Source organism: Myotis lucifugus, unplaced genomic scaffold (assembly GCF_000147115.1).
Source record: "Myotis lucifugus unplaced genomic scaffold, Myoluc2.0 scaffold_0, whole genome shotgun sequence".
Classification (NCBI taxonomy): domain Eukaryota; kingdom Metazoa; phylum Chordata; class Mammalia; order Chiroptera; family Vespertilionidae; genus Myotis; species Myotis lucifugus.
The window spans coordinates 63,561,428-63,585,038 of record NW_005871048.1 but is presented as its reverse complement, the minus strand read 5'-3'; positions in this window follow the sequence as shown (position 1 = coordinate 63,585,038).

Here is a 23,611-nt window from a genome sequence, read left to right as displayed (position 1 = left end):
AAAATTTTAAGGCTATTTACATAGTTAACTCTTCTCAATTTGTCTATTACAGTATTTCAAACAATTAGCAAAGAAGTTAATATTCACTCTAGTAACTATTTTCAGTACATATAGGTACAGAGATCATAAATCATTGACCAAGAAAGTATTAGTTATGAGTATATATAACTAAAATTAATAAGAAGACTACATAATAATCAGGGGAAATATATTATACTAGGGGCCCAGTGCACAAATTCATGCACCTTGAAAGGAACTGTGGGCTGGGAGGCTGCGGTGGGTACAGGGGCAGGTCTCGGCCCATCCTCCACACCCCTGCCTGGCCCTTCCCAGCCACAGCCCCCAGTCCCCTGTCTGCTGGCAGCCCCACTCCTGCTGCCACCACATTGTCCCTGCTCTCACCAAATGATGGCATGGAGTGATTGGGGCTGGTGCTGTGAGTGGGTGCAAGCAGCGGCTGCTGCCCCACTCACCCCTCAGGAGCAGGGGGAGGTGGAGAAGCCCTCAGGGGCAATCTGGGCTGCAGCTGCCTCTCACAACCACTGATGGCACTGAGTGATAGGGGGCGGCGCCGGGCACCAGGCTGCGGGTGCGAGTGCCAGGTAGGACTGTGGCTCATGGGAGCAAAGAATTTTTAGTAACCAACAGAGGCTCGCCCCAATGACAGTGACTGGCGCTCTACCTTGGTCTGGTGTCCCCGCTCACTTGCTCCACCATCCCGCAGCAGCTGACACCCACCATGTTCCACGCTCTGCCACCTGCTGCCCATGCCCACCATGTTCCGTGCACGCCCCCTGGTGGTCAGCACTTGTCATAGAGACTGGTTGTTCAGTTGTTCAGTTGTTCTGCCTTTCGGTCTATTTGCATATTAGGGTTTTATATATAGAGATAGCAACAAATACAAATGCAACTTTACAGATTACCATTATAACATGTAATTGGCAATAATAATGGACTTAAACATTAAAATTCTATTAAGAAAATTTTCATTATTGTTGCTAAATAGAGGGAGTGTAATGGTTAAGAATATGAATTTTAGAGCAAGATTTCCTGAGTTCAAATTCAGTTCTGCCATGTTAGCTATGTGAGCATCAAGTTTTTAAACTTCTCTAGCCTCTGTCTATAAAGCAGGAATAGTATTAATACCTACCTGATAGAATTGTTATGATGCTTACATAAGAAATTATGTATGAAGGATATAAAGTGGTGGCTGGCATGTGTGAGTTCCCAGTACAGGTTAGCTTTTTAAATTAAATTTCTATATTGTGGAAATATTATTGACAGTCTAGATGACATTAATCAATGACTCACAGATTTTTTTCATTTCTATCTTCTAGCCCAAATAAAGATTAAATTGCATCTTTAGGGTATATTCAGTTTAAAACCTGAATGTTTTATTCATGCTACTCAAATATTCTAGAACTTTTGCTGAAGTTTGGTTAATCTTATAGATCAAAGGTTGGCACACAAAGGGCACAGAAAATTCATTACTTTAATTTATTTATTAATTGCCATTACTTAATTTATTGTCCTTTTAATCTAAGAAACTGCTCAAACAGACATTAAGATTGTAGACACTTTAACATAACCCTTAATTTTAGTGAAGCCTGTATTTTTCCCTCTATCAGCAGGTGTATTAGAGCAATGGTCAATAGAAAAGCAGAGCTGAAGAGTCCCAATTCATTTATAACTTTCAGATAAATAAAATACGCTTTTGGAACCTCACTATACTTCTTAATAGACTTCACCTCATCAAATAATAAAAAAGGAAATGGAACTGTCTTCTTGACAACAATTTGGACTCTGTGAGGTTGAATTAAATCAACTTCCCCAGGACAAAAAGGTGTTTGTCATCCCACGATAAATGGGAATTGACAGATCTATGAGAGTTGCGTGGGAGCCTCTTATTGTTTATGCTTCTACCTTCCAGCCTCATCCTGAGGCCACAGCCACCTGGTGTTCTGTACACACAGAGACGTTTGTTTTTATCTACGGAAAAGCATAGATACCAGAGTAGCAATGAAGTCCCAGTGGTCCTTTAGCTACTTTGAGGCTTCTCAGTCATTACCAGGTAGCAACAGACAGAGAGAGATGTTCAAAATCAATTTCATGTTTTTAAAAAATGCCTACCCAATAGTCAGTGTTCTTCTTGTTAAAGGGATTGCCATAGAATCACATGTAAGCAATATGAGATTGGACAGTCTTCTTTTTAAAAAATGCATATTGCAAAGGACATGAAGCTAGGTGTGTCTATATGGCTTATGTAGACCTATAACATGTACGTTCTGGATGATGAAATTTTAAGAGTTGGTGTGTGAGTTTTAATGTGTTCTTTTTTTGATCCTTCTGTATTAGTAAATTCCAGATGATAGAGCTTGGTCTTGGACTGAGGGAACAATCTAGCCAACCAAGATTGATATGTAGCATGAATAGTACATAAATATTACTATTTTCAGTCACTATGAATTTGGGCTTATTTGCTACAAAACCACATCTAGTTATTCTGCCTGATATATACAAACAGTGTGTCAATGTCCGAGGCTAACAATGGCACAAATTGTAATGGCCATCGTAAAGAGTTGGTTCTAGGTAATTAAAGATTTATTAGAAGTTGATATGTTGCAAAAGATACAGGTTTGGCTCTTCCACTTCCTACCTGTAAGATTTTGGTTATTTGATTCTTCATAGCATAGTTTTCTACTCATTAAATGATCTATTAGAATAAATATTAGGTGCAAAATAGATGGACATCAGATTTTAATGCTTTTTGCTTTCTTTTTGTATAATAATGCCAGTCACTAAGGAATTTGACTTAAAAATTAAAAAACCAATAAATATGGTAATAATAAGAAAAGATTACAGTACATACAGCATGGATCAAGGTATAACCTATCTTAAGGAGAAAAATGAGACTAAAAGAGATTTACGAGCTATATTCTAAGAACAGCTTTCCTAATAGGGGTGTTCCCCACCTAACCACATGGATAAAACACATCATTATTCACAGTGAACTTGAGGACCAAATACATTAAACAACAGCCCAGTTGCCAGAAAAAACTTCCTGAAAATATCCTGTAAAACTCTTTAATCTTTTGAATCATTCAGGTTTTTATTTTTTCATTTTGTCTTAGTTTTAATTAACTGCTGACTTATAAATGCCGATTAGAGTGAAAAATTCACACTAGTGATTTGGACACTTAAAATGTTTTCATCTAGACTCTGTAGCCACTCTGTGTGTATACCAGTCACAATAGGCTAGGATAGGCCTTGGTTTAAAAACTAAACCTCTAAATCCTACTGGCTTTAATCAATGATTCTTTTGCTACAAGTGCCATGAATACAATATAAAAATATTTAATATCACACAAGTGTTATATCACTGGTTTATGATATTTAATATCATATGGAAAGTAAAACTTCAAAACAGCATAGCTTGAAAGGCTATAGAAATTTGGGTCTTTTTAATCATACTCTTATGTAGCTTACCTTCAGTTTCTGCCAGATCTACTAACATGTAGGAACTAACATGTATAAACACATCCTAGAGTTCCAGATGGAATTATCTAACGATTAGTTTCTTTACATAATGTCTTCAACAAACATGTTCTAGGCTACAGCACCCTGAGTCTAAGAATGTAAGTCAAGGATTAGGTTCAGTGAATTCATCACATGAGCTTTTCTGACAAAATTTATCAGTCATTTGGCCAAATCCTTAGGATGGCAGATAATTGGGTAGATAAACTCTTTCACTGACTAGTGACTGAATGGACCAAATTTACCAGCTGCTCTGACACCAGACATTCCTCCCTTAATTGATGCTGTGGGAAGTATTCCAAACTCACCATTCATTTGAACTCTTCCCAGAGCAAATGTCAACTGTAGCACACATTATGGCTTTCTTTAACTTACCATGCCTTTTGAGGCATGTGTATTTTCTAGAAAGTTTTTGAGGAATCCATTATTAGATTTGGTCCTATCTATTAAACATAAACACTGCTGTTAAATCAAAGTAAACAAGGTTGATTTAAAGTATGCTTTAAGAGCAGTGTATAGTCTGTTCTCTCGGTTGTTTCTGGGTTCCTGAACTGATATTCACATAGAATGCTTAGGAATGAATTTTCATATAAATGAGACCACAGTATTAAAAAGTACCTAAGATCTTAACACGTCATCACATCTTCCTTACCCTATCCTAGTCTGACTTGTATAGCACACAGCATGGGGCCAATAATATGGACATATGTCAAAAAAAGCACTCGTTATTTATCTGAAATTTAAATTTCACTGGCTGTTCTGTATTTTCTCTGGAAACCCTGATGACAATGCAGTTCCTTATAATATAAAAGTGGTCAGGTTAAATAACTGTTAATATTTCTTCTGTTTTCTCTTCCTTGAATTGAATTATTCATTTGTGCTGAGCAGTGCGCAAACAATAATAAAACCCAATCCACATTTCCGTGACACTCCTGACAAACTGCTGCTATATTAAAGAAATAAATTACAAGTCCTATATTGCTCAGCTGCGTGGCCCTCGTCCCTATTTTTGAGGCATTTCAATCAACCTTGTAATCTTCACCAAGTTGTGAGATATTAAACATATATTTTATCCTCCCTGGAGTAGCATTGATTTTGAAACTGTGAGATCTAATTTTTTTCCAGATAATGGTCAAAGTGGCCATTTGGGTTATAAATTAGGTCTTTCATGGCTAATGTACTTCACATTGGCACTTATTATATAAGCAACAATTATGTCATCACAAGGCTCTGGTACAACATGAAGGGAACGTAAATGCCAGGATTGATGATGATGGCTCCTAGCCAGCTCATTAAAGGCAATGGTGTGAATAATACAACTGTGTTGCTTTTGAAAGAACCGAATATGTATTATCCACCTATCAGTGCGCCAAAGCAGCATAATAAACATAGATCTCTAACTGCAGCCCATTTAAATGATGAAAGGGTGTATATTAATCTATGGAATAGATTTTACCCAGGGGGGGAAATTGTTCTCTCTATTTATGAAAGTTAAAACATTCAGTGCATAGAGAAGCACTTATCAGAGGAGCATCCATGCTATGCAGATGAATTTTACTAATGCTTCCTGCTAAGATAAATAGGCTGTGGTCATAAAAAAGGCTTCTATAATTTACTAGAAATAAAGGAACTAAACAGAGCAACATGTATACAGATTTTTTTAAAGCACAGAGAGTAAATTTTCGAAATGATTGGGCTTCTATGTTTGATATATTTAATTCTACAGTCATCAATAAAACGTGACAGTAATTTTATATACACACACAAATAACTCTGAATGTTTTATATTTAATATTTCCTGAGGGTAAATTAATATGTCTTTTGGCAATAACTGTATGTCTCAGATCTACTTTTATTTTCTGGATCAGGACTCCAATAACATGTTTCAGTTTGAGGAAATTATTTAAAAATTCGACTGGTGCCCTATTTTTATTTTTATTTTTGCATTTGCAACAAGATCTGTAATTTCAGTTTATATAGAAAGCTTCAAAACTTATCAAGATAAATCAGCAAATTATTTCCCTGATACACACCATTTAGATATATTTAATCCCATCTATTAAGGAACATCACCTAAGTATCAGTAAGAGCCCCCCCACCCCCCGAGGTTTCTTACAGACGTTTCTAGACCCATCTTCTGTTGCTGATACCCAGGGAAAATAAACTTCCAAATATTACTTATGTTTCTGGGGCGGGGGGGGGAAGAAGTTAGCTTTAAATAGTCTCACATGCATTGAGTCTCTCAATTCCCACAGAACCCTACAAGATCAGTGTACTTATCTGCATTTATCTGAAAATGCAAAAGATTAAGGTCCCAAACTGACAAGTAGAAAAGAAAATATTTGAACCTAAGACTTCCCAATTCAGGTAGGTGCCTTTTTGCAGGACCCTTGCTGGTCCGTGGAGCGGGAGAAAGTCCATGTGGATTAGGGTACTAACTCTGGCTCAGCCTGATGTCTTGTCACGTTGTCTTTTTCCTAAAAGAGCGTTGGCGACATCCGATTTCTGAGTTGTGTTGGATAAAATCACCCACAAAACATTGGTATGAAATCCAGATGTCAACTTTAATTCTAACTCCTTCCACCAAATAATCGGCAAATTCTGTCAATTCGCGTTTTTGAATATTTATCAGATGCAGCTGTCTTTGCCTTCATTGGCGCTGCCTTTGTTCTAGTCCTCCCTGGACTGCTACTCTAACACCTTAAGTTTTCTCCCTATCAATAGCTTTTTCTTCATTCATTTTCAATCCGTGCTCTATGGATAACTCTTTCTAAAATTCAAATTGAGTCATGTCAATCCCCTGCTTTACTTATTTCAACGTCACCCACATTGTCTGTGAATGAAATTCAGATGTCCTTGTGTGGCAAAAATAAGTCTTTTGATGACCCAATTATCTACTTGCCCCTTATCTTTATTTCCCATCACTGGGCTCCTGAAGACTTTGGGAGATGATTGGGCCATCAGGGTAGAGCCCAATGAAGGGGGGCAGTGCCCTTATTTAAAAAAAAACACACACCAAAAACAAAAACAAATAAACAAACAAAAAACCCTGTAGGGCTCCATTGCCCCTTATACCATGTGAGGACACAATAAGTCTACAGTCTATTAACTAGGAAGAGTCCTTTACCAAAACTCAACCATGCTGGCATCTTGATCTTGGACTTCCAAAATCCAGAATTGTAAGATATGAATTTATTTTGTTTATAAGCTACCAAGTCTGTGTTATAACAGCCCAAGCAAAGAGGCTCATATTTTAAAATGGCTTCAAATATCATTTCCTCCATGAACCACAACCTTCAGCCATAGCCACTATCATCTCTTTTCTCTCTCTCTCTTTTACTCTATCTCTCTGTGTATTTGTGTGTGTTCCCAAAGGATTTTGAGTAGTGACACCATAAAATATTTTCAAAAATACAAAATTCTTTGTCTTTGTTTTAAAGCCCTCTTTAATTTCTATTTGTTTTAGTATAAACATGCTAACTTTTGAGAATGGCAAACAAAGCATGACTCTTGTTTCTCTGTTCAGAGAAATTTCTCATTAAATATTTTCTTTCACTTAGACTTCACCAAAATCTTTCTTTTTCTCCAAACATATCCTCCTTATCAGTACTTCCTTGGATTTTCTCTTGCTGCATTCAATGATAAGAAACATTTTCTATTGGTGACTAGGTAGGAAATTTTCAAAATACAGATTACTGAAAAACTTTTCAATAAATAATTTTTTAGCATTTGTTAGATAAAGGTGAGTAGTATGGTATTAGTCACTCATATACTGTTAATAACCAAAAAAAATATCTCAATGGTTTACAGCAACCTCATTTCTCAACTCTTTTATATAAGCAGCTGAGGATTGGCTGCTAAACTCTTTACCCTGTAATTTTTCATTCACTCTGGGGCTCAGACTGAAGGGCAAGCCCCTATTTAAACTCACCTTTTTTTTCTGGCAAGAGAAAAATAACTAAAAAGCAGGTAGAAATATACAATCACTTTTAAAGTTATCTCTTGAATTCAGTGCTCATCACTTCCAGTCACTGGACCAATCCAGCATCAATAGAAGGCCAGGCACATGCTATGACAATAGTCAAGGATGAATAATCCTTTTATTGGAAAGATGAGTGACTCTTAGGGAACAATAAAGCACTCTAGCTTCTTTTATCCCCTTAATTAAATCCATTAGAAAATGTTATCTCTAGAATGTTTTCTCTTTAAATAATGGAATGTAATTTATTAAGCTTTGCATTCACTGGAGTGCTTGAAACACAATGGTGTTCATTAATTGTTTGCTAAATGTATTATTGAATGGGTGAATAAATGAATTTAACAAAATGAAGGAACAAATGGATATAATATAACCATATGGCATTGTGATTAACTTTTGACAGATATATCACCTTTCACTTAACCAGATTCTTCAGGGCTCATGATTTATTCAAATTCCTCTCATCCTCCTTCCCCAAATCTCTGGCTTGGTGTTTAAGTATAAATTCAGAAAATCCTGCTGAGTAATGAGCAAATGAACGAATTGGTGAATAGACAACTGGAGACCCCCTTCATGTAAAATTATCCTCAGATCAGTCCTCACTAATTGTGCCTGTCATATAAAGAAGATTTGACCCTCCACTAGCTGCACTTTAAGGCAACTCTGGAAAACTACTCACGTGTTTGCTTTATTCAGTCTAGCTCTGGAAAACACACTGTACTCAAGTTTATATAGGTTAATATAATTAAAATTTAAGGAGGAAGAATGTCTACCTACACAAAGACCATCTCCTTAAAAACAAAGCCACCATATAAAAATCCAAAAGGATTGTTTTATTGCATTTTCCTAGAGCAGCATGGAATAAAGTAGAAACAGAAGCTTTAAAGTGTAGTTCAGTTACTATGAGAGTGAGCAGAAACACTATTTCCTTGCTAGTACATTAAAGCTGTGGTAGTTAAGTTTGCTGCTTGAGAGAAATCTGGGTAGGGTCATCCTCTGTTCTCTCATACAGACATTTAGTGTTCCGAAAAGTGATGATGGAACTATAATTGGTACAGACCTTGGCAGTTTGCATTGAAATTGCCTGGCTTTGTTATTAATTTTATCCTTGGCTTGCCTGTCCAACTTATGTTCCCTTCAGACTGTCAAATTTAACATCTTACTAAATATTTCATCACAACTACAGTAATTGTTCCTATTGCTGGTGCTCTATTTTGAGTATGATTTTTGTCCAACAAAATAAATTGAGTATCTCTTTAAAACAGAGAAGGCTTTACTTTTTTATTAAAAAGCTTTTAATAAATTAAAAACCAATTTATTTGTCACCACTGGGGAAAGAGGCTCTGAAGGAGATTTCAGAATACTTGAGATTTACCCGTTTTTAGTATCATTATTTTAAAAAATCATTTTTGAAGAAAATATTTCCAAAATACATTCAACACTTCATATTTTCTTTAAATTGGATACAAATATGCATTTTCCTGATGAATCAGAATTACTTTGATTAGTTTCTTATATACCAAATGCTAGCTTGCTTGTTTTTAAAGTTGCTCATTGTAATATTTTTAGTTAGCTTGCCTCTAATGAAATACACCCCTGATAAATTATTATTAATGTGCTACCTGTTAACAGCTGTAACTGATAAAAAGTACAATTTTGAATGTGAAATGTCTGTACTTATTGAATCAACAGGCTGGAACTGAAAGCCAGTTATATGAAGTGAGATGCAAGTACCACAGCATAGCCTTTATAATAATGAAAGAGTAATATGCTAATTAGACTGGACAGCTGAACGACCTTCCAGACGTCATTCTGGACGTCCTTCCAGACGAAGCCGCTGCAGTGGGGGCCAAGGCAGAGTGGTTAGGGGCGATGAGGCAGGCAGGTGAGTGGTTAGTGCAATGAGGTAGGCAGGTAGGTGAGCGGTTAGGAGCCAGCAGTCCTGGATTGTGAGAAGGTGCAGGCTGGGCTGAGGGACAGCCCTCCCAACCCTCTGTGCAGGAATTTTGTGCACCAGGCCTCTAGTATATAATAAGTGTCTGGTCATCTGGTTGGCTGTTCAACCAATCAATGATATGCTAATGATATGCAAGGCTGCTCAACCACTCGCTATGACATGCACTGACCACCAGGGGGCAGACACTTCAACCAATAGGTTAGCTTGCTGCTGGGGTCCAGCCAATGGAGACTGAGCATGAGAGCCGGACATGACCTGGAGACCTCCTGCAGTCCCTCCCCATCTGGCCTACCTCCCACCTCCCTCTCTGGCCCTGATCATGCACCAGTGGGGTCCCTTGGCCTGGCCTGCACCTCTTGCAATCTGGACTGAGGGACCTCCCCCCCAAGTGCATGAATTTCATGCACCGGGCCTCTAGTTTTTCTCTAATTGTTTTCTGCTGCATCAGTGCTTTTCTTCCCCTTTTTTTGGCAATTAAGTTTGCCAAGCAATTTAAGACAAGTTATATGCTGAAGTAGGCAAACAGGTAAACTAAATAAAATGTCTATTTTAGAAGATGGAGAACACCACTTATTGTAAAGTACAACATCATTTTATCAAACTCTAAGTTTGTCTTATCACTTAGAATTATTTCTTTATATATTCAATAAATGATCACTCAAACACTTATTTACACATGCATTTTTATCTGACACATGCATTTTATCTTGAACAAGTTGATTATGCTATTCCTCAAACTTGAGCAACTTGTGTGAATCTGTTTCCCACCAATTCTGGCCTGCATTCACCATGGGATATAATTTCCTTCAACCTGATTATATAGTTCCAACAATTTCCCTCCAGTAATTTTCATCAGTTACTTTATCATTGTGTTGTACTCGTTAACCAAATGAAACTCAGCTATAAAATCTGAAAAGACTAGTATCATACTGATTTTCTCTGGCTTAATTGGAAGAAAACAACACCTCTGTGTGACCTGAATTTCACTGCAGTTTCATTCTAAAAACTTGAAAACTTTCTTTCTCATATGTAACTCCTATTATAGGGTCATAAAATACCACACTCAGATACTTTAAAAGAGAAACTTTTTTTCTGGGATCTGAGTTAAATGATGTCATATATCAATGTAGTTTTATGACACACAATAGAGGCTATTTTTAAAAGTTTGTTACTAATGATGTTAAGTGTATGCCCGCATGCCTGTTCCTCTGTCATCTGCTAGAGACATCTTACCTTGGTTGGTTTCCTAGATTTACTACTGTGCTCCCCTGAACAAAAATACTTGTCATGTCTTTCCACAATAAGGGAATATCCAGTCACTGCCTTTCCTGGAAAACTCTCTACACTGAGCTGGCAGACAGGACATCAGCCTTCTGAGTTCTCAGGAGTCCCTGCCAACTCACTTTCATCTTCACTCTAATATGACCTCCAGTGGCCTCCGCCATAACCCACTGCGTCCTTAGCATGGCACCTCCATTTCAATTATAAAAATGCTTAGAGCAGCTATCTGGGCAAGAATAAGTCTCAAGAACCCATCTCTCATGTTGACCCACCTTGAACACATTTCATTCCTGTCATCATACTGTTAATGTCACCAAATGGGTCTCTAAAACACAATCTTATGCTTCTGATATTTTCATTAGATGAAAGTGGTCTAATTAATTTCAGAATATGGTGTGTTGCAAGCACTGTGATCAGAACCCCACCTGCCTCATCCACAAGAATAATACAGTTTCTGAAACAAACAAAAACAATGTAGGTGCTCCAGTCCATGAGCATCCCCAAGGCTCACCTGGCTGATGTGAGTACAACTCCAGCTGTGCCTCTGGTGGCTTTAAGCCAAGCCAAGGCACACAGGACACTCTTTGTTCATTACAGTGGGCATAATGTTGGCAAACAACTTCAGTCACAATCCTCCTTGTCAACAGTCTGCCCTCTCTCAGAAAATAACTAAGGCATGAGCATGAACTAAAGAGGAGGATAATTTGATAGCGTCTGTGGGGAAAAGGAACTCTCAGTTTAATAGAGAGTATTATAAATATTATAATAGAGTTATCAGTGAGAGCAGACTGAAAAGCAGCTGGATTGTAGCAGTCAAAAATGCTCTAGCCTCCGGCTTGAATATGAGAGTGCACAGCTGAAGAAACTTTACATCAAATATCCTGCTCCATGGAACCCACAGAGCTGGAGAAAAAGAACAGTGTATTCTGTTAATGACTCCAGGGAGAAAGGGATGTCTCATTATTCAGACGGGCTTATCCACTATTTGCTTCCGAGGAACAGTAGAGATGATATCTGAGCAACTCTCTTTTGACAAATGCATCACTGGTTGAAATATTGGGAACTGCAGGGCACGTCTCTTGAGGGGAGAAGGGAACTTGAGAAATCTTAACAGTACTTTCTGGAATATGAAAATCCCCCAGGTCTCTCAGGAGATGGCCGTGAGAGGATAAGTGAGCAAGACTATTGCATAATTATTGTGCACTTATGGCAAGCTCACCAGCTTATATACATGCACACATGTATAGATAGACATTAAGGAATTTCTGTGCTAATATGGAGGGGTCAGCTAGGTCTCTAACACCCTAGGAAAATTCTGCAGGAAAACAATAGAAACAAAGTGCTCCTCAAAACCATACTTACTCTATAGGTTACTAAGCAGCTTCAGACAAATTTTCAGCCTTAATTCCTCTTAAGTCTTTTAAGAGGAAAGAGCGTCCACATTAACTCCAGACCTTGAAAATAAGCAAGGCCGGTAAGTCAATTTGGGACATCAGTGTTGAGAGAAAGCCATTAAAATGGATAGACAGACCCATAAAAAATATTTTCTGTTAATGGATAGTCCTTCATCTGTGCCTACATGGCAATACATAGTTACCCGGGTTGCCATTACACAAGCATAGTAGGGAACGATTTAAAGGTTGATTAATTATTATATAAATTGTTTCCTCTGAAATAGTACTGTTGGAATTAAAGTGGAAGCATTGGCCTATTAAATATAACATTTTGCCATAGTGCTAAGGCTGAGGAAGAAAAGTGATAATTTGGAAAGAAAATTTTTGCAAAGGCCACGCTGTTTTTTAGAAACAATTTATCCTGAATCCATTCCTTTTAACTCAAAATGATGACCCCATATAAAATGACCTTCCCAGGAAGCTAAACTGATGAAATTTGATTTACAGCAGGCTTTAGAATTGAATAATGGATGTGAGGACATTGATCAGTGAGGTTCCTGGCCAGTGTAGCTCAATAAATGAAGGGCAGTTCCAGGCAGGGAGGCTTTCCAGGAAGGGAATCAGAGCCAGGGGCACAGCTCAGATTCCCTGCTCCGCCCACTCATCGGAATGAGTGATGAACCTGGAAATGGGTGCTGCCCAAAAGGTGGTCATGGGAGAGGTAGTGGAAGGACTGCCAATTGGTTCTGGAGACAGACTTCTAGGTAGTGTATAAAAAATAGAGAAGTTCCCCTGGAAATGAATTTTGACCCTTTTTTTTTTCCAGTTATCCAACACGTATAAATCAAGGAAGCATACTTGTTTTCCACTATATCTCAATAAGCTATATTTCTTCTCAGTAACTGCAAAATTCTTAATTAAACTGAGCTCAAAACAGATAAATGACTAACAATCCAGATTCTCTTTTATCTCTCACCCAATCAAAAATGGATCTCTATAATCTATTCATCTATTTATAGAGATCACCAAATGTTCAGAGTGTAAAACCAAATTTCCAGTCATTGCTGCTACCATGAGTTGAGGATAACTTTTCATCTTTAAAAAAACCAATAATAGAAACAAAAAACCCCAACAAAATTAATAGAAAGGGGGGAAATCTAGAGAAATAGAATTTGTGCAGGATTAAAGTTCTATTACCACTCATGTTCACCTCTGCAACAATGAAAAGGCGTGCCTGGGCTTATGGGGCCCATGACCTACACTTCTCTGGCAACAGAGTTAACCTGGCTCTGCCAGATGAGTTCACTGCACATCTCATTTCAATGACTTTCACAATATTTCATGACACTCCAATATGCCCCAGCAGGCATTCTAAGAGGACATGTGACCCCTACTCATGCTATACTCCATTATGTAAGGAGCCAAAGAAAGGATTTCTCTCAATCCCCAAGTCTCACACTTTTTTGTGTGTAATATCTTTCCCAGCTGTTTCTATACAAAATAGTGTGTCTACTGTAATGTATTGAAAACCATCTCTCCTAACTATCATATAACTATAGAAATCACATACCCCTTTAAATATATTCTCTGTTATAGCTCTCTTTGACATTTACTGATTTTGCAGAATTTGTTCATAAAAGTTCTTTCATGCCCTAGCTGGTTTGGCTCAGTGGATCTAGAGCATTGGCCTGCGGACAAAAGGGTCCCAGGTTCGATTCCAGTCAAGGGCAGGTACCTTGGTTGCAGGCTCCTCCCTGGCTCAGGCCGTGGTTGAGGCTCCTGCAGGAGGCAACCAATTGATGTGTTTCTCCCACATCTATGCTTCTCTCTGTTTTTCCCTCTCTCTTCTACTTTCCCTAAAAATCAATGGAAAAATATCCTTGGGTGAGGATTAACAAAACAAAACAAAACAAAAAGTTCTTTCAATCACACTCTATGTTTCAATTACATTGTACAGTGGCCATATCTAACTTATACCATTCTTTTGTCCATTGAACATTTATTAATGAAAAACAAACTCAATATTAGCATTATGAGCTGAAATACTGAACATGTACTGGCATGGAGTTAATAACTCTGAGAAACACTTTTCAAGTTTGACTTGTTGAAACATATAATGCCGTATTTTATGATCAACTTTTAAAATGTTATCTATTGACAAAAACAAACAAGATAGCATTAGTTTCAATTTTTAATACCTTCTTCTTCAATGCTATACATGATGATACAACTGGTCCCCATGCTGGAAGAGTAATTAGTAAAATCAATGTAAAAGCATTAGATTCTTCAATGAAAGAAACACAATTCAATAATAGTCGTGATAACTGTCATAATTATCCACTTCAACTCAAAAAATGTCTTGTTCACCAGTAATGTCTCTTTTAAGAACAACCTTGACACTTACAGTGATAAAATTTTGTCATTTCTCTTTTATACATTCAACAAGTTCTCTGAAGCAATGGAGTATTTCACTAACACTGTTTGCACTTTTTTTCAATTTGCATTATTCTGTTGCTAAAGAGATACTGAACCTTCTGAACAAGAACTAAGTTGGCCTTACCTAATACATTATTTAAAAAGTCAATACAAATTTTTGAGATCTTTCCTTCTGAATTAAAATATGAGTTCATTACTTCAAATTAACTGAGAATTCTCTTAACTCCATTTGCTTTTGAATGCAAAAGAATTGAAAAATACTAAATTCCAACTGTTTTACAGATTTTTCACCAAATTTTAAAGAATAAGCCAATCTTATGCAAGTTGTCTAATAAAACTTACTATCCTATTCATTTTATAGGCTAATATATAATTTCAAAACTAAAGTCCATACAAAATTTTCACCTATAAACATAGATGCATGTATGTGAATAAAATATTAGCTAAGAAATTCTAGCAATATATTTAAATTTTCATATTTAATTATTAGAGTATATACCAGTAATGCAAGAATGGTTTCACAAGCAAATGTAGAATATGTTTTATCACAATAAAAGACTACAGAAGGAAATTACACAATTTTATCAGTAGATATAGGAAAATATATATTAAAGCATTTATGATTTTCTATTATACCCCCTTGGCAGATCATGGACTAGTTAAGAATCACTGTGTCTAAAACAAGATAATATATTATCCCAGGATATTAATAAAACTTATAATAATACATAGAAGAAAAAGAACCACAAGAGTAATAGACATTTGAGCATATTACATATGTTTATTAGTGTTCACAATGAATTCTATGAGAAAAGTGTAGTTATTACTTTCATTTCACATTCAAAGAAAGTGAAATTTAGGTAGAGCAACTCATCTTAAATCATACCTAAAATTAGTGGACATCAGAATTAAAACTGAAACATTACATTTAACATCAATGACAATACCAATATTTTACCTAATGGTGAAAACATGAAACACTATACACATAAACAAATGAAATGAGGTATGTGTGCGTATTTTTATGAATCTTTCAATAAGGCCTCATACTCAGTGTATATTGGATTATTCGATTAGCTGTAGGAAAAGCTAAATGGAGAACTTAGAGTGAAAATAAATATTATAAGAAGACCTAGGGAGGAGGATTAGCAACTGAGCAAAAGAGAGTAAAACCTGAAACTTGAGTCAGAACTACATAAAGGGGTTATTAGATAATGGTATCAACTAACTACCACTTGACCCAAAAATCGGATGAGAGGTAGTCAATGCTAACCCAGTGAGATTAGGAAATTAAGTATTTATACTTAAGGTGGGTCATTCCTCTTCTATATGAAAAATCATTCTACAATTTCACTCATTGTGAAAATAAAAGATTGCACTGACCTGTCACACTGTGGCACAAAATTTTATTTATCAAAATAAGATAAATATGTAAGAAAATGTATAGATTTTTCTACCTGTATCATATATATATATATATATACTAGAGGCCCGGTGCACAAAAATTTGTGCACTGGCAGGCAGGGAGTGTCCCTCAGCCAGACCTGTGCCTTCTCATAGTCTGGGACCCCTCGGGTGATAACCACCTGCTGGCTTAGGCCCGCTCCCCAGGTGGCAGATGGCAGGCCCTCTGCTGCGCCGCCCCGCCCCGCTGCCCACCGCACACAGCAGGCCTGGCGGGCAGCAGGGCAGGGCGAGGCACGCACACGGACCTGGGCCACGCACACGGACAGCAGGACCAGCGGGCGGCGGGGCGGGGTGCGGGGTTGGCGCATCGCTATCTGCCACGCCCTGCCCCGCCGGCCACCGGGCTGCGCCCACAGACTGCAGGCCTGGCGGGCAGCAGGGCGGGTGGATCGCACTGTGCTGCCCCGCCTGCAGTATGCAAATTTAACGGCCATCTTTGTTGGGTTAATTTGCATACTCTTCTGATTGGCTGATGGGCGTAGCGAAGGTATGGTCAATTAACATCTTTGTCTTTTATTAGTGTAGATAGTAAAGGCCCAGTGCACGAAATTCCTGCGTGGGTAGGGTCACTAGAACTGGCCAGCGATCAGGGCCAATCCGCAGGGTGACACTGGGGCAATCGGGGGAGCCCCTGCTGGCACCCGCCTTGGTTGGCCTGGCGCTTCCCACTCGCCGGCCCCACCCCCTGCTGCTGCCACTGGTCACCTCCCTCTGTGGGGCGACTGGCGGGGTGATTGGGGAGCCTCCACTGGCACCCACCTTGGCTGGCCTGGGGCCTGCAGGCTGGGGGCAGCTCCTGCATTGAGCATCTGTCCCCTGATGGTCAGTGTGCATCATAGTGACTTGTCATTCCGCAGGTCATTCCTCCAGTTGGTAAATTTGCATATTAGCTTTTTATTATATAAGATGTATTTGTGTGTGTGTGTGTGTGTATATATATATGTGTGTGTGTGTGTGTGTGTGTGTGTGTGTGTGTGTGTGTGTTATTGATTACCAATGTGCTGGATAGTTAATGAATTGCTAGATACATTAAACATTTCACCACCTGCAAAAGATGTTTAATAAATTACTCCAAACTTTGATGGGGACACCTGCCGGTTTCCCTTATTTAGGGGTAATCTAGAAAATAATTTGATCAGAATCATTACTTAAGCTGTATGTATAAGGCAATATTATTTGTTTAAAAAATAATTATTAAATGATAATTATTGTAAAACCAGATAGTAAGCACACCAATCTTAGCACACAAATGGCATGCCTCTCTAAACACCTGAATGTAGTTATGGCTCTCTTTATTTCATCTCCAAAGACAAAACAAAAAGTGATGTTTTAAATTATTCTTATTGCAACCCACATTAAATAAGAATGTACCCAGAAGGATATCCAAAATTTATGCATATGCAGAAAGTCAATTTTATATTCAGAGACCTATAGCTTTTCTAGGAAAAAAGAACAGAACCAAAACAATATAATACAAAAATTGACAAATAATTATTTTCTTTCTTTTCTGTAATTAATCTATCATCCATACATAAGAGAGTGTATATTGAAATACAAAGGCAAAAGATAGAGTATACATTTTATATATTATTTATTATTTTCTTGTACAAGTATATTATCAAGTTTGAGGCATAATGAAAAGGAAATTTTAGGCATCCATTTTCCACAGTTAATTTATATATCTAAAAATTCTGCAAATAAAAATATAATACTCTAAGCTACCCTGCTGTGAGGAAGCCCAAGCCATGTGGACAGACCATGACGAATGAAGGACCATGAAGATGGAGTGACAGAGAAACAGAGAGAACCAAGGTGTCAGATATGTATATGAGAAGCTGTCTTAGGAGTGATTCTTCAGCCGTGGGCACCCTAGCTAGTATCATGTGGATCACAGATGCACCATCTATCTTACCCCTTCCCAAATTCCTAATCCACAGGATCCTGAGCTGTTTTAGAACACTATGGGTAGGAGCAGTTCATTACATGGCAATAAATTATCGAAACAGGAATCAGGAACTGAGTTTTACACATGCTGATTTTGAGATACCCATAAATATTCAACTTGAATTCAAGCTTTTGGATATTTGACAAATATTTTCTGAAGACTGATGTAATGTATTCAGACAGCCTCATTAAGTGCCTCCTTGTTATTAATCACTTAAAGAAAGTTAAATGATTTTCAATGTTTAAAGTTATCTAATAGCCAAAGGACAGTGGAAATAATGTTATGAATTAGAATACTGTATAAATTTTATAATAATTAAATTATTCAGAGAGTAGAGGAAAAAGGAGAAATGAAATAAAGATGCATGCATTAATGTCATCTTTGTATAGTGGATAGATTTTCGTTAAATGTAATAATAATTCATGAAATAAAAATGTATAAATATTAGGACTTTAATATTAACTTATAGAATAATCTGAAATATTTTTTTAAAGTAGGGAGGAAGAGGCGGGTAAAATTGCTGGCCTATTGAATGCATGATATTTCATTCTTTTTATAGCAGAAAATCAGTGTTTATAGGAGTTTTCTATTGCTCCCCAAACAAATTACATACTTATGTGTATGTGTTTGTGTGTGTATGTGTGTGTTTGTGTGACTGTGTGTGTGTGAGTGTGTGTGTGTGTGTGTGTGTGTGTACTGGGAAACAATATCGACTGTATAATTCATAAATGATATAAATATTTTTTTCATGTGCCATAAATAAATTTTGAAAGCATAGGCAATAAGTTAGTTCATTGTAGGGGAAGCAGAAATGGAAAAATGTCTTATTATTTTCTTTTCTAATTTTGTAATTTCAAATCAAAACTTTATAATAAAATAAATGTAAAATTGCAGTAAAAAATGTCTCAACTCTCCTCCAATGAATAAAAATAAATGGGTCCACATTCTACTTGAAATTATGAAGTCCTTGTTAAGTTATAAATACATTTTTAAACGAATTCCCTTTGTGATAATTAGAGACTTCTATTCTTGAGTCCTAAAATCTTTCTGATTTCATTTTAATCAAAGTTATTTTAAGTCAGCATAATATAGACCCTCTCAATTAAATAATAAAGAATATATTATGCTATACTTTAAAATTTTATTCTTAAACTTTCTCATTAGATTGAATATCTCAAATCTGCCAGACTAGAGATTCAGGGAGCTATAGTTAATGGATTAATTTGCTCCTTTCTAATTTCACTCAAAAACCACTCTTTTGACTACCACTGCTACCCTCAGCCATGAGCAATGCATAATGAATATTTTAAAAAGAGAAAGCTTTGTACAGGCTACACTACTATACAAAGACTAAGTCTATGCTAGTCTGATGAAACAGAGAACTATTTTGATTACTCAAGCCATGTGGATCCCAAAGTATAATATTCCCAATAGAATATTTAGAGATTGAGTCAACAGTGATATTGTTCTTTAAAGTACCTGAAAGTGGCACATATATGCTTCCCTTGCTAATAGAAAGCTGTCCTGCCTTAAGCCATATCTTAATTCTTCATGTGTATGTGAATTAATTTAATCCATAGTGCCCATTTTGCTCTACATAACATTTCTACCTTGTGATATCATGAATCGCTTATTCTCTTACAATTATTATTACTGATTATTTGGTTTATGTATTCTAAGGAACTAGAAATAAGAGGCAAATAGATGAATCTGTAGTCTTTCTGGTGAAGTATCCTGAGGGAAGAATCATTCAATAGTCCTTTTGTGGCACTGTCAGAATTCTGTTCAAAGAACTATGCCATAGACCAGTGATGGCGAACCTATGACACGCATGTCAGAGGTGACACGTGAACTCATTTTTTTTGGTTGATTTTTCTTTGTTAAATGGCATTTAAATATATAAAATAAATATCAAAAATATAAGTCTTTGTTTTACTATGGTTGCAAATATCAAAAACTTTCTATATGTGACACAGCACCAGAGTTAAGTTAGGGTTTTTCAAAATGCTGACACGCCGAGCTCAAAAGGTTCGCCATCACTGCCATAGACAATTCTGTCACTAGCTCAGTCTAAATATTTTTTATGAAGAAAAACAGATTTAAACAAATAAAGGCTAAGAAAATTTATTGCACTGGGAAAAAAAAGTTTAGCTTAAGGAATAAATGCCATGCCAGAGATGTTTTATTAAAATTCCATCAAACTCACTTTTGCTTTTTCTGCTTTGCATTCTTTGTCTTTGCAGCCTGTGCATTATAAGCTACTATATGCCAAATGTGCTCCATCTGTCAGCGTCCTTTGTAGTTCTAATAATCGAGAACTTTGAATTCATCACCATGCAAGCAACTATGTCACATCTATTGCATCATTTTTCTGGGGACTGTCATATAATTTGACAAGGGGGAGGTGGAAAACAGGTTATTTCCTTCTCTTGTTTCCATGGCAAAACATTGGACCTTGGTTGTGTTTGCTTTCTCAGTATTGTTAGTTTAGTAAGGAAACATGAAGCCATTTTGGTATTAAAAAGGTAATAACTGGCAACTCATATATAGAGTTAAATATGAAAGTTGTGTGAGATTCTGAGAAGCGATATCACTCATTTGAAGAATATTGGAGCATGTCAGGGGTTCCATGACTTGAACAATCATGTTAAAATGTTGCACAAGTCAGAAAGACTGAGTACTAGGAAGAGAAAAAAATAACCAGATAGAGCATTAGAATTGCTTTCCTAATTCCTACCATTTCCAAATGAAGCACAGAGCAACACCTACAAAATTACCAGCATGGGTGCTCGGAAGGAAACTATAAATGGAAATTCTGACAATGAAGAAAAATCAGACATGGAATCATGGAGCAATTGCAGGCGTTGCTAACTTACAATAGAGAAATTGAGCCCAGTTGCTATGCACTGACCACTGGGGATAGTGGGTTTCTGTTGTCCACAGCCTTTCTTGGCAAATCTCACCAACATCTAATATATGTTTCTCAGCCTGGTAATTAAAAACCAGCACGTTCCAAGCAGTTGCCAGAGACTGAGGTCAAAAGACCTTGTTAGGACAGCTGACCTAGCCCAGCTGCATGTCCCGAGGACAATTGCTTTTCCTAATTAAGCTTTAAACAGTGTAATATAAAGAGGAACCGTCCCCACCGCCTAAGGCCCATTTTTCTAGAGTCAAAATTTCTTAATGGGATTTTCTTGGAACTGAGACAGAGAATCAGCAATAGACCTGGAAGTCATATTGGAAAGGAAGTTGCATCTGAAAAATCTATTATCGCTTTCCTTTATGTATGTTCCTTCCTCTCTATTCTACCAGGCATTGCCAATCTTTATCTTGTAAGTAAAATCTATGACAAGCACTGCTTACCACCCTTATTACCAGCAAGAACACACATTTTTAAGATTACCTGGGGTATTAATTCCATCAATAATTACATTTACTTTGTACCTACCATGTGTCACTGATAAAAAAGGGGCGGGCGGGGGAGGGGGGGGGCTTGGTGCCTGCAGATAGGATAGAGAGCTCACACTGGGAAGACAGAGAAGTCAGTGTCATACTACCAACCGTAAAAGCACCTGTCATAGTGCACATAGAGATGAGGGCACAGACATTCTGAAGGTCAGAAAAGGTTGTCTGGGAAAAGGACATTCAACTCTGAGACCATGAAAAAATTAGTTGAAATGTTCTGGGTGAAGCAAAGGTGGATCTCTGCTCAGGCATTTGGAACAACAAGTACAAAATGTTGAAAGAGAACAAAAATGTCATTTCCCATATACACCAGTGATGGCGAACCTATGACACGTGTGTCAGAGGTGACACGCGAACTCATTTTTTTGGTTGATTTTTCTTTGTTAAATGGCATTTAAATATATAAAATAAATATCAAAAAATATAAGTCTTTGTTTTACTATGGTTGCAAATATCAAAACATTTCTATATGTGACACGGCACCAGAGTTAAGTTAGGGTTTTTCAAAATGCTGACATGCTGAGCTCAAAGGTTCGCCATCACTGATATAGACTCTTTACCTCCACTCCTGTTAAAAGCACGAATTCCCTCAGCTTTGTCCATTGATGTTCTGAATTTTCTTCTGTCTAGCCTTCTCAAGGACATCTCTCTTGCAATTAGCTTTTCTCGGGCTGTTTCATGTACTCATCCCTTTCTTTGAAATAATTAAATCCATCACCCATACCTTATATTAACTATCAAAAAGAAAAACAAGAGTAAAACTTCTCTTGATCCCCATGCTAATAATCTTGATATTTTACCTGGAGGCTGGTGGACAACCAGTAAAGGGTATGAAGCAACTGAATATCATGAATTTGTCTCTTTGAAATTTCTTTCCAGCTGCTGTGTGCAGGATTGATTGGAGGGGTAAGACAGAAAACAAGAGGACCTCCCAGGAGGCTGGCTAGTAGCTTTATGTAGACAGTGGCAGTTGGAGACTGGTATTAGATGGATGTAGAGAAAAGAGTAATGAGAAGCATAAGAGGAGGTAGACTGGATCAGATGACTGGTTCAGCCATTAAATGTGCTAAAGTTGGGTATCTGATGAACTTGAAAGTATAGTTATCAAATATCAGTATCCAGGGACTAAATCAGTAAACATTTGAAATCTTTGGCCTATGAGGTCCAATCTTGAAATATAGAGAACTTACACACCCACACAATCATCTTGAAGGTAATGGTAAAAAATATGGTGGAGAAAGCTATCTAATAAGAGTGCTACATATTTACATCAACTTATATATGCTTTAAGTTAGTTTTGGCTTGTTGTTTACTACTTCCTACCCCTGGCTTCCTTGGAACACAATTTCCTCATGTATAAAATAAAGGGGTGTGCATACAGAATTATAAGGTCTATATCACCTTCCAACTTTAAAATTCAAGCTATCTGACTCTTAGATCAATTTTTATACCCAGGGAAAAAATTCTCTATTTCATTTAAGTAATGTCCCAGAACCAGCACCTCAGCAGAAGTCACCTGCCCATCCCATAATTTAAAATTCCAGGCAAAAACTGGCCTCTCAGGTAGGGAAGATTTGGGACCCTAATCGTGGCTCTGTTTGGATTCACTGAGAAGCAGTCCTAAGACAAGTTTTTGAGCACAAGTTAGTTATTTGGAAGATAAAGAAAACACCAGTCTGGGAGTTACAAATCAGACAGGTAAGTAAAAAGAGCCAGTAGGGTGTATTTTAAAGTCAGCTCCCACTGTGGGTTCCTGGAGCTTATTCCCACTGAGAAATTTGGGAGGCCAACATTATTTCATCTGGAGGGTGAGAGAGCGGAGAGTTATATGCTACTTCCAGGTAATCATTGATTGAGAGCTGTGCCTGTGGCACATCCTGCTTGCTGCATGCAAGCCAAAGGATTCTTCTATGACCATAGAAAGTCTTCAGACAGAAACGAACCAGGTGCTGGAAGTCAGACAGCAGCAGAATCATAAAGGTGAGGGGATACACATAAGGCCCATTGTTATCTGCTCTGCTACTGATAAGCAGGAAAAATGCAAAAAGAAGTCTCCGCTCGCCCTGAGGAAACCGAAGGGTGGTTCCTGTGAACTAAAGGCCATAGGATGGGCTACAGTGTTCCCCAGCCTTTCCTCAGTAGTACAGTTCTGT